This window comes from Schistocerca americana, chromosome 5 (assembly GCF_021461395.2).
Source record: "Schistocerca americana isolate TAMUIC-IGC-003095 chromosome 5, iqSchAmer2.1, whole genome shotgun sequence".
Classification (NCBI taxonomy): Eukaryota; Metazoa; Arthropoda; class Insecta; order Orthoptera; family Acrididae; genus Schistocerca; species Schistocerca americana.
The window spans coordinates 756,407,127-756,416,519 of NC_060123.1; positions in this window are offsets into that span (position 1 = coordinate 756,407,127).

Below are 9,393 nucleotides of genomic sequence, written 5' to 3' on the forward strand. Positions count from 1 at the left end.
GTAGTCAGCGCGTACACAGCTTTCCCACTAGAGCGCTCCCCGCTAAGCACAACAGCGCAGGCGCAGCGCTCGTCCGTCTCCGCACTACGAGATTGCGCTGCCTTAGAGACGGACCAAATTCTGCTTCCGCCGATCCGCGTATTAATATGTAACGCAGCCAGTGAGATTGCTGCTAACGTAGAACCTTTTCTCCTCGCGGATCACACTCGCACAGTGATTACCTGAATGCGTGAGGTATTATAACGAGTGTACAGACCTCCAATTAGTCAGTCTGCATTTATCTGCACCTGTCTGTACCAGTCTACATTAGTCTATACCAGTCTATAGTCAAGTTTCAGTCTGCGCCTGTACATAGCCATGAATATAAATGTATAGACACTTTGTCAAGTATCAGAGATATGTGAGAATAAGATTAACATACTCAGACCAAAGGAACTTCAGATTGTCAATTGTAAATAGCATCCAGAATCAAGTTACATAATGTTTATGTTTGTTCTTATTTTAATAAATGTGTGTGAAAATTAATCAAGTTCTGTTTAAAGTTGGTCACCGTCAATCTGCTACTCTAAGCGTGCAAGTGGCATTTCTATCGTCTGACCTAACGGCAGAAGATAAACACACCACGATAAGACCACGAGACATATTGCTGACACTCGCCTACTTCGTTAGAGCGACAAGCCAAATAATCTGATGGTGTGTGTACTGAAGGTCTTACAGTACGCACACCACAACGTGCCGTCCTCGAGTGCTTATTGCGTGTCAATGTCGAATGTGGGTAGTGGTCAGATTAACGTCAGTAGACTGTGTATAAAGAAAGCAATACTAATGGAAAACAGAGAAAACATAGATTGCAAATATATTTTCATAGAGAATGCACTCAAACTACAATAACAAAATTTCAAAGTTTGTCTACTTGACTCATATCATATACACTGATGAAAGCTACACTGCAGCTGAAGTCTAGATCTGCAAGAATGTACAGACTGAATTGTGGCTGACTGCTGACTTACTTCCTGTGCAAACAATGTTTATCAATGCATGCTTTTGCAGAATAAGTACTTTTTCACATTAGACATTAGGTGCCTTGTCCCAGAAGATCATATCATAAAACCATATTGAAAGTACAAGACCAATGCAAAACAGATGTAAAGTGAAGCATAGTGCTATAGCTAGAGAGACGCATTTGGCTCTTGAGACAGCAATGTGTGACGCCTTCAATGACTCCTGTCACAGAATACTTTCAAATGATCTTTTACACAACCCAAAGAAATTCCGGTGTTATGCAAATGAGACAGGGACTGAAATTGAGGGTAGCAAAGCAAAAGTTGAAAAGACTAACTCCATTTCCAAACGTTCCTTTACAAAGGAAAACCAAGGAGAATTGCTCCAATTTAATCCTCAAGCCATTGAGAAGAGTCAGTGAAATAAGTATTAGTGACAGTGGTGTTGACACACAGCTGAAATTGTTAAAACTGAACACAGCTCCAGGGCCCAATGGAGTCCCTGTAGATTCTATACTGAATTTGCAGCTGAGTTAGCCCCTCTTCTAACTGCAATCTATTGTAGATCCCTTGACCAAAAAACCATGCCCAGTTCTTGGAAAAAGGCATAGGTCACACCCATGTAACAAGAAGGGTAGTAGAAGTGATCCACAAAACTACTGTCCAATATCCGTGACATCGATTTTTGTAGAAACGTACAACATATTCTGAGCTCAAACATTATGACCTCCTCAATGCCAAAAAGCATGAAAACATCAATCATGTGAAACCAAACTCACACTTTTCTCACATGATGTAGTAAAAGCTTTGTATCAAGCAATCAGGTAGATGCATTATTCTTGATTTCTCAAAAACATTTGATCAGTACCACACCCAGGCTTATTGTCAAAAGTACGGTCAAATAGGATATCGAGTGAAATTTTTATCTGGACAGAGGGCATTTTGGTAGGGAGAATGCAGCATGTTATCTTGGATGGAGAGTCATTGTCAGATGTAGAAGTAACTTCAACTTTGGGTGTGACCCAGGGAAGTGTGTTGGGACACTTGCTGTTCACAGTGTATATTAGTGACCTTGCAGATAATATTAACAGTAAAATCAGTCTTTTCACAGTTGATGCAGTTATCTATAACAAAGCACTATCTGAGAAAAGTTGCATAAATACTGAGTCAGATCTTGATAAGATTTCAATGTAGTGCACAGATTGGGAACTTGTTCTAAATGTTCAGAAATGTAAAATTGTGCACTTCACTAAACAAAAAGGTATAGTATCCTATGACTATAACATCAATGAGTCACTGTTGGAATCAGACAACTCATACAAATACCTGGGAATGATCACATAGGTTCAGCTGTGGGTATAGCAGAGGGTAAACTTTGGTTTATTGCTAGAATACTGGGGAAGCGCCATTAGTCTCTGAAGAAGATACCTTACAAATTGCTTGTGCGACCACTTCTAGAATATTGCACAAGTGCGCGGGACTCATATCAAATAGGACTAACAGGGGATATTGATCATATACAGAGAAGGGCAGCATGAACAATCACAGGTGTGTTTAATCCGGGGGAGAGTGTCACAGAGATACTGAAGTAACTGAACCGGAAGACTCTTTAAGATAGATGTAAACTATCCCGAGAAAGTCTATTAACAATGTTTCAAGAGCTAGCTTTAGATAATTATTATAGGAATATACTACAACACCCTATGTATTGCTCACAGAGGTGGCCTGAGGGTATGATAAGAACAATTACTGCACACACACACAGAGGCACTCTTCCCGTGCTCCGTACGTGAATGGAACAGGAAGATACCCTAAGAACTGGTAGAATGGGACGTACCCCTGCTATGCACCTCATGGTGATTTGTGGATTATAGATGTAGATATGTAAGTCATTCTCAGAATAATCCAGGTAGCAGCGGGCTTTTCAGTTAGCAAATCCACCTCTGTTGTTATCCATCTCGATTCCTTGGAATTTCACACCTCACACTTCCACCTTCAACCAGTGTACAGCCACTGATCTATACTCACAGTCCCTGTAAGTCAGTTTTATAATGGAACAGTGTAATATCAGTTTTTGTACTGTTGGCTGTGAAACAGTTATTCTCTTTGCTGTGTCTGGTACTTTATCAATATGCTTGTGTCATCACGAGACACTAAAGTTTTTGAAGAGTCCTACAGTATCCCGCATAAATCATTTGCGTGGATCGAGAATAGAAAGGGTTCGAGCACTGATCCTTGTGGCACACTATATTTAATGTTTCCCTGAATGATTCATTAGTAGTTATGGTAGTTATAAGAGTCGAGGGGTATGAAAGGGAAGCAGTGGTTGGGAAGGGAGTGAGACAGGGTTGTAGCCTATCTCCGATGTTATTCAATCTGTATGTTGAGCAAGCAATAAAGGAAACAAAAGAGAAGTTCGGAGTAAGTATTAAAATCCATGGAGAAGAAATAAAAGCTTGGAGGTTTGCCGAATACATTGTAATTCTGTCAGAGACAGCAAAGGACTTGGAAGAGCAGTTGAACGGAATGGACAGTGTCTTGAAAGGAGGGTATAAGATGAACATCAACAAAAGCAAAACGAGGATAATGGAATGTAGTCAAATGAAGTCGGGTGATGCTGAGGGAATTAGATTAGGAAATGAGACACTTAAAGTAGTAAAGCAGTTTTGCTATTTGGGGAGCAAAATAACTGATGATGGTCGAAGTAGAGAGGATTTAAAATGTAGACTGGCAATGGCAAGAAATGCGTTTCTGAAGAAGTGAAATTTGTTAACATCGAGTATAGATTTAAGTGTCAGGAAGTCGTTTCTGAAAGTATTTGTATGGAGTGTAGTCATGTATGGAAGTGAAACATGGACGATAAATAGTTTGCACAGGAAGAGAATAGAAGCTTTCAAAATGTGGTGCTACAGAAGAATGCTGAAGATCAGATGGGTAGATCATATAACTAACGAGGAGGAATTGAATAGAATTGGGGAGAAGAGGAGTTTGTGGCACAACTTGACAAGAAGATGGGACCAGTTGGTAGGACATGTTCTGAGGCATCAAGGGATCACAAATTTAGCATTGGAGGGCAGAGTGGAGGGTAAAAATCGTAGAGAGAGACCAAGAGATGAATACACTAAGCAGATTCAGAAGGATGTAGGCTGCAGTAGGTACTGGGAGATGAACAAGCTTGCACAGGATAGAGTAGCATGGAGAGCTGCATCAAACCAGTCTCAGGGCTGAAGACCACAACAACAACAACAACAACAACAACAACAACATGATAAAGTGAAGAATTTTTCAATACTTCTTGTAATACATTTTAAAGTCTTTATTAGAGCTAGTCCTTTGCATTAAATAAAGCTATATCTTCATACTGGAGGATATTTTGATCCCAAATGTAGGCCCGCTTTTCTCTGGGCTTCAAACGTATGTTTCCCCAACTCAGTGTACACGATTATTGGATTCATAAAGATGTAGGCATATTTCTAGAAAACAAATTTCTCATATAATGTGTGTTCATAGTAAACTTCTCCCCATTTCTCATCACACGAATTCTCTATTAGTACTGTGAGTTGACATTTACATACATATCTATGAAATTTTACTTTCCCCTTTTTATTCAAACTGGACTAATGCTTTATTGCTGCTATTTGATTAAGGTTACCAGATAAACCACTTCCTGCCCTATTCTCATTTTATATTATCCTATTTTGTTAATATTTTATCTGTATACAGGGTGATTATTATTAACATTTTAAAACCCTCAAAGTGACGTAGATGACACAGAGACAAGTAATTTGATACAACACGTGTGTCCTCGCAAACGTTGAGAAATACTCCAAAATTGGAATGGCAAATGTTGAACATGTGACATCACCAGACGACACACCCTCGCCCATAGGGGGCATTGCTATACATCACTCCGCCAGACTACTCTGTTTTTGTAAATGTAAAATGATTAATTATCATATTGGATTACCACTACTGCAAGTACTACTGTGTCACATTGGTAATGTGAGAATGAATACAGAGTACACTAGCGGAGTAGTGTGTAACAGAGCCATTGGACCAACAAGTGTAGAACCAACAAGCCCAATGACTGCACAAGTGGTTAGTTATGTTACCTGGACACATCACATGGCTGCCATCCACTTTTGGGGTATCTCCCGACATTTGCAACTCTGTGCGTCTTATATCAAATGAATTGTCTCAGTGTCATCTACGTCGCTTCAGAAGTTTTCAAATGTTAATAAGAATCACCCTGTATATTATTTCTGTAATGTTTCTGACATGTCTGATACTATTGCACTAAGTGGTTGACGGGGGAATAAGTAAATAATGAGGCTTATATATATTTCACAAAATACAGTTGCCTTAAGAAATAAATTATCAATGCTATCACACTATGTCCGTCTGTTCTTGTTGGGAATATTACTGAGGGTGTCAAAGCAAAGCTGGACATCATTAATTCTGTGTGTCCTCAGTACAAAATATATGTGATGAAACTGATATTGAAGTCCCCACATACTATCATTTCCCTGTTATTAATACTATCTTTAGCAGCCCCTCTAATTGTTTAATGAAGTTTAAAACATTTGCTGTTGGGGGGCCACTACATATACAGCCAGGACTGGTATCTTGTATGTTTCCAAGGTTAAGCACAGCTTTCAAACAGCTGTTCAGTGCAGTACTTAGTGAGTTCACTGGCCTGGGAGTATATTCCACTTTTCGTGTATATGGCCATTCCTCCTTTCCTCATATTACACCTACAGTAAAGTGATACTAACTTGTTAGAAATTTGGGCAATAACAAAAGGGTGGCAGGAATTACCCTACATCTTTCTAAGGCCTTTGATAAAGTAAACCACCAAATTATCCTTGACAAACTGGAGACAATACACATCAGATGAACTGGGAGGAAATTGATTTAATCCCGTCTCCAGGCAGAAGTCAGGTTGTGGAACTCCTCTCATCTCAAAACAGGCACAAAATAAAGTGCATCTCACATGCTAAGAAAGTGGAAGCAGGAGTCCAGGGTAGCGTTCTTGGCCTCCTATCATTCTTGATCCATACAGATGACATTGAAAGCCCCAACAGTTCACTTGGCCCCCTATTATTCGCGATCTATATAAATAACATTAAAAGCCCCAACACTTCGACCAAAATTATACTATTTGATAATGATACAAGCATAATTATAAGTAATGATAGGCAATCCTTATCCACTACAGCTGAAAATGTTCTGAAGTGTGTGCAGCAGTGGTTTCGTGCTAACAAGTTAACACTTCATTTAAATAAAACAATCTGCATACAGTACAGTGAAATAAAAGAGAAGGATGACCTCTGTTTATTATTGAGCGACCAAGAGACAGAGAAAGTAATGTCTACAAAATTTTTGGGCATGTGCATTGATAATTACTTGAGCTGGAAAGACCATGTCATATACACACCTCAAAAATTCCATTCTGGAAGTTTTGCATTGAGAATAATTTGTGCAGTCTGTAGCACGGAGTGTGTAAGATCGGTATATTTTGCTCATTTCCATTCTATTGTATCTTGTGGAATAATGTTCTGGGGTGTAACAAAATCTCATCTGTAAAACATTTTTAAATTACAGAAAAGAGCCATTTGAATTATTACACGCAGCTCTCCACAAACACTGCTGGTCCAAATTGAGAAACCAGTAGTTAAAAATACCTACAGTACCATGTTTTTACATATTCAAAAGTGTACTGTTTACAAGAACACATATGAGTAGTTTACATACAAATTCTGATTTTCATAATTACAATACACATATCAGTAAGAATCTGCTTGTAGAAAGACAATGCTCCTCCAGTTTGCATCAAGGGAATGGAAGATGACAGAAAATTTAAAAGTGAATTCAAAAATTGCCTTTTAAATAAATGTGTTTAACCCTAAATTACTGGCAAATACTTGTATCTTCTTCATTGTCATATGAATCATTCTGTTCTCATTGTAAATTTTATACTTTGTTTTTATACTCTTTTAATTTCAAATGGTGTGATAAATGTGTTTCTCAAAGTGTACTGCATGCATTTCAAACCATTATTTACTTGAAACTCCCTCGCAGATTAAAACTGTGCGCCAGACCAAGACTCGAACTCGGGACCTTTGCCTTTCCGAGGCAAGTGTTCTACCCACAAGCTTGGGTAGCTCATTGGGTAGAGCACTTGCCTCGGAAAGGCAAAGGTCCCGAGTTCGAGTCTCGGTCTGGCGCACAGTTTTAATCTGCGAGGGAGTTTCATATCAGCGCACACTCCGCTGCAAAGTGAAAATGTCATTCTGGAAGCATTATTTACTTATTCAGAAAGCATCTAGAAGACCAATGCATTAGTTCACTGTATCACATTTTTTAATGGATTGTAAAATGTTAATTTTATATTTATTATATTAGTTTGTAAAATTGGGCTGTGCATATACAATATATCGTATTACGGTAATTCCTTTATCATGTAAGTTCTGCAAAGGTTGATAACAAACTAAACTATCAATTTAGAGACCTCTGTTCATGCTCTGCGAGTTCCACATGGTGTTCGTTATGCATAGCACATCTGTAGAAATATCTTTACTGTACTGGTAGGAGCAGCACATCTTTTATATCTAACGTGTGTCTTATATTTTAATGTAAAATTCCAAATTTATTATGGTAGCCACCATTTCTGCTGTCCAAGCTGCAGTTCTTTTCCTAGTGATTGTTACAACTGTGTCTGTCGTTATTTGGTATCTCTGTCTTTCAGAAATATTTGCCCTAAGATAGACCCTGTGAAAATATTCACATCGAAGGGATTGAAATTATTTGTGCAAGTAACATCTAATTGGAAACATTGAAACATAGCTCTTACCATCTTCATATCTGAGCAAGGGCCATACCTGGCATGACAATGAAATGCCATATTGTTTTTCACACCCAAGCCTGAAAATGTTAGAGTCTTGCACAATACACATGGCTGAACACTCAAAGATATGTGAACCACTTGGGTGCTACTCTTCATAATGCCCTACCAAGAGATTGGAGACAGAAACTGCTTTTAGATCAGAGTTAAAATTATTTCTTGCTGAGAAGTGTTTCTACATTGTAAATGAATATGTTAGTGTATAGGATTCCTAGGCCCTCATTCATTGTTGGGTTCTTTTGATTGTGTTAATGATATACCATCTATATTGTGTTTTTCTTTGCAAGGATGTTTCTGCTGTTGGTTTTCTGTTTCAGATGCTGTGTAATACACCTCTGCTGAGGAGAGATATGGTACTAACCTAATTGTGATGATTATAATGGCAGGTTTTCGAGTGTTCATGCATTAAATCTTTTAGCAGTGTTACATAATGTGCTCAATTTTTTGAGCATTGTTTTGAATAGAAGTTTAATGATTTACCTACATCATTGATTGCAGAAAAATGCAAAATACACAATACGTCATTCTTTCATATAATTTGGTCATTTATTTTCAATTTTTCGACGGTGTTTTTATTTTCAACATTTCGTGTTCATTGATTCACTTTTTGTAGCTGTTGCAGTCACAATATACGCGATGTATTTTATGATTACCCTTATTGTACCGGACTGACATTCAAAACATTGGGATTTGTTTCTCATCGGGCCATACTGACTTGTGTTTTCATCTTTCCCCTTGTTGCTAACATGAATGCTGGGATGCTTCCTTTGATCAGGTCCTGGCCGACTTTATGCAGTATCGTATTTTGTTAATGCCTTATGTAGAGTATATTATTTCTGTTATGTTTTCGACAGGTTCTATACTATTGTACTAAATAATCCATGGGTGAATAAATAATTATGAAATAGGTCTACTATCTGAAAAATAATCCCATGTTCTGTCACATCTTAATAAGATTTCGAAGTGGTGCAAGGATTGGCAACACGCTTTAAAAACTCAAAAATTTAAAACTTCCCAAATATTTTTGTTTGTAAGGAAGAAATAATCTCCTGCTACGAGAATCGTTTTCGTTATTACAGTTACAAAGTTATGCATGTTACAGGAACATGTTGTTGGCCATTTTCAGTACATCAGCAGCACCGCAATTTGAGCGAGTACTATATTTGTTATAGTTGCAGAAATAGCGAGGTTCAACAAATAATGTACAAGATAATTTGTTATGCACACCACATCCCGCAACTGTGAGTTGCCTTGGTAGTTAGTAAACACAGCTTGACAGTAACGAATAGTATATACAATATTATCGGAGAAACAGAGCGAGAGTTAGAAAGTGAAACACCGCTTTGCAAACCTTTCTTTTTGAAAAAAGTTCTGTAAAGCATGTCAACTACGCACACAATAATTCAATTAATCGGTATTCAAACATGAGTTGTTAAGCAATTTATATAGAACTATCGTATAGTACATACATCATGTGTGTTCATTTAT